General features: G+C 42.9%; 1 non-coding gene across 1 annotated transcript; it reads right to left on the reverse strand.

Annotated features, from left to right (window-relative positions):
- Positions 1 to 829: 829 nt before the first annotated feature.
- LOC120269611 lies at positions 830 to 936 on the reverse strand. Its single transcript, XR_005539257.1, has one exon. It is a non-coding gene; the product is annotated as a small nucleolar RNA R71 (small nucleolar RNA).
- Positions 937 to 3892: the final 2956 nt, after the last annotated feature.

A 3892-nucleotide genomic window follows, 5' to 3' on the forward strand; every position in this document is an offset into this window, starting at 1 on the left:
ATCAACACTATCATTGTTCACTTTCACGTAGTTAAGTAGCAATTTAAGTATTTTTACTCCCTACTCCCTGTGGATACGATACCCCACTCACCTTGGATTTATTACTCGATAAACCCGTGCACTTGCGGGTCACATGCAAGGGCCGTTGTCAAGTTTTTGGTGCCGTTGCCAGGGAGTAGGCGTTTAGAGATACTTTACACTTTTAAATCTTAGCTATTCATTCATTCTCTTTCATATCTTCTTATCCCTATCATTGTTCTAATTTTGTTTTTCTTTCTTTTTGAGTGCGACTCGAGGTTATGACAAAAGGGAACCGTTCGATACTAATTGAAGGTGATCACGAACTTGAGCGATACTAATCGAGAAAAAAAGGTTTGAAGAACACAGTGCAAGAACCGCTGAATCTAGGCTGAAATGGAAGTTGAAGGATCGACAACATTGCGGAATAGAATGAAAAAAATAGAGAACACTCTCTAATTCGCCCGAGACCCGTCAATCTGGGGGACACAATCTAGCATTGTGCGACCCCGATTCTGACTCAATCTTTGAGTGAAGCTAGCATTCATCCGGATGATCGGCTGATCAGTAGCGATTCAATTGTTTGGCGATGATGATCGAAACAATCACATTGCGAACTTCTTGGAAATTTGTGACATCTTGAAGATCAGCGATTATTCTTGAGTGATGCTATTAGATTGAGGTTTTCCCATTCTTTCTAAAAAGAAAAGACTAGCGATGGTTACATTCTTTTCCATGAGCATTCATCATGACATGAAATGAAATGGTCGAAGCTTTTCTTGCAAGGTACTTTCCTCCGGGGAAATCGGCAAAGCTTCACAATGAGATATCATTGTTTGTTCAGATGGAGCTAGAGTCCTTGTTTAAGACATGGGAGCGATTCAAGGATCTTTTGCGGAAGTGCCCACAACATGGATTCCCCGAATGGATGATCATTCAGATGTTTTACAACGGGTTTAATCCAAGTACAAGACAACTTCTAGATCGCTTGCGCGGGGAGGTACAATGGGGAATAAGACCCCCGATGAAGCCCGACAATTAGTAGAAGAAATGACCATGAATAACTACCAATGGACTCCATGAGATCGATGCAGTTACATCATTGGCGCCCTAGCGGAGGCATTAAGTAAGAGTTCGACACTCCAACTTCTCCTAGATTGGCGGCTGTAACGAATTATGTTTTATGCGGGAGAGGACATACCCCATCTGATTGCCCGATAGCCGTTGGTGGTACTTCATCCGTTGAGGAAGTTGACTTTGTGGGTAATGCAATGAGAAACCAAGGCAATCCTTATAGCAACACCTACAACCAATGGTGGAGGAATCACCCAAATTTCTCATGGAGTAACCAAGGGAAAGCAAACACAACCGGGTTTCCAACAACAACAAAGCCCCAAAACATGGAAAATAGAGTTTTAGGTTTGGAGACTGGATGGCCGACTTAGAAAGCCTTGACCTGATTTGTGTAATCATCGGATACATGGTTTCAATCGGTCGAGGGTTACGCCATAACCACACCGCTTTATTGCACAACCTAGAAAATCAAGTGGGGCAAGATCGCGAAGTCTTTATCGGAAAAGACCATAAGGGAAGCTTACCGAGTAACACGAAAACCAACCCATGAGAGCATGTGAGGCGATCACTTTGAGAAGTGGTCGTGAGGTTGAAGGTAGGTTTCTAAGTTAGAAGTCCAATGTTGAAGCACCGGAGGTCGTAGAGGTTGAGAAGGGAGCAACTAACGAGAAGGAGGTGGCACCCCCACCTTATGAGCTAAGAATCCCTTATTCCTCTAGATTGAAGAACGACCAAAACGATGAGCAATATAAAAAGTTCTTCGGTCTATTCAAGCAATTGCACATCAACATTCCTTTCGTGGAGGCATTGTCTCAAATGCCTTGGTATGCTAAGTTCTTGAAAGATCTATTAACCGACAAGAGGATGTTGGAAGAGAGTGCATCGGTGATCTTAGATGCCTCTTATTCGGCAGTCTTGCAAAAGAATATGCCGAACAAGAAGAAAGACCCAGGAAGCTTCATTATCCTGTGCAACATTGGCAACTTTGGTGAAGAGATGGCATTGGCAGACTCAGGGGCTAGTATCAATGTCATGCCATACTCTTTCTTTCAAAAGTTAGGTTTGGGAAAGCCTAGGCCCACTCGGATGAATTTGCAATTGGTGGACCAGACGATGAGACATCCGAAGGGCATCATTGAAGACATGGTTTTCAAGGTGGACAAGTACATATTTTTTGTAGAATTCATAGTGTTGGATGTGGAGTGAGGGATGCCGATATTCCTTTGATACTTGGGAGGCCATTCTTGCGCACTTGCAAGGCATTGATCGACATGGGACGGGGAGTTGACCGAGAGTTTTTAGATGGCAAGCTCACATACCGCCTTGCCAAAGCCATGCGACATTCTCTTAACTTTGATGATACTTTATATTTTCTTGACACTACTGATGAACTAATTGATGAATATGTGTAGGAAATGTTGAATCCGGACCCATACAAGAGGTTGCTAGACCAAGAGGTGGATAGCGAAGAAGTAATGATGCTTGAGTGCGGAAGAAAGTACCATCTACTCCGGGGATCATGAAGAAGGTGCTCGACGAAGATGAAGCGGGGCGAGGAGATGCCACAAGAAATGCTCCAAAGGCTGTTGGGTATGTGCAAGAACCGAACAAGGTGGACAAACCCCTACTAAGTGGTACCAAGCTCGACAACTGATAAGTGCTTGAGTAGACATATTTTTATATATGTTTTACATGCATTGAGCATCATTTTTACTATAGTTTATATCTCATATTGTGTATTTGGTGTTCTTTTATACATATAGGTTGTGAATACCTTGAAGAGTAAAAAAGAAGCAAAAGATAGGCTATAAAGACACAATCTTTGGGGAGTTCTTGTTCAATTCAAGGACCAAGACACGAGAGGAGTTCATAAATATGGAGATGTGTGTCAACTTCCAAGAAGATTCAAGTCGATTCACTAGTTGGAAGGGCACAAAAGGCAGCCCACATCTTCATGTTCCTTCTCTTTGTGAAGATTGCAAGACTTCTCAAGAATACGTTGATGAAGAAAAGTTTTATAGCCTACCACATGGACGTGTGCCCGGACATGTGGCCTCAAAGAGAAAAAGTTTTTATAGCCTACCACATGGACATGTGCCCGGACATGTGGCCACAAGAAATTCTCTGACGCGCAGCGCGTCGTGGAAAATCCATACTGAGTGCGTGAGGGGCACGTGGCGAGGCGCGATCTAAGGCCTATAAATAGCCATTTTGCCCTATTATTTCTCATCTTTTTGTGTGGCTCTTGAGGGTGAGGCGGCTAGGGGTTTGGAGAGGAGGTCTTTGCTGCTTTGGAGGCACTTCATCACCAACTTTGATCGATTCCTCCTCCGTCGTACCATCAAGGAAGCCCTTTGGTGAACCTAGCTTGGAGTGGGTCCTTCAAGATGTCGAAGCTCTCCATCAAGGCCATCGGTTCATATATAAGGGGTTTATTTCTATGGTTTTTAATGTACTTTCATTCATTGATGGTGTGTTTTTGTATGTTGCTCCATGGAGAGCTAAAACCCTAGAGGGTATTTGGGCATGTGAACCCCTACGATTCTCATCTTTTTGTGGATTTGCTTAGTGTTTTCTATTTAATCCGAGTTTGATTAAGTTTTAATCTTGATTGTCTAATGCTTGATTGCCTTATTGATCTTTTGGTTATTTGGTTTGCATGATTTGTTACCTTGGTGAGAGAGAAGTCTTGATGCAGCGGGATATAGTTGAGGACTTGTTTAGTCTATGAATACCCAAGTCAACAACGAAATCGAAACCTACATCCTGTTTGGTCTAAGAATACCCAGGAATTTAGAGG

Source organism: Dioscorea cayenensis, chromosome 9 (assembly GCF_009730915.1).
Source record: "Dioscorea cayenensis subsp. rotundata cultivar TDr96_F1 chromosome 9, TDr96_F1_v2_PseudoChromosome.rev07_lg8_w22 25.fasta, whole genome shotgun sequence".
Lineage (NCBI taxonomy): Eukaryota > Viridiplantae > Streptophyta > Magnoliopsida > Dioscoreales > Dioscoreaceae > Dioscorea > Dioscorea cayenensis.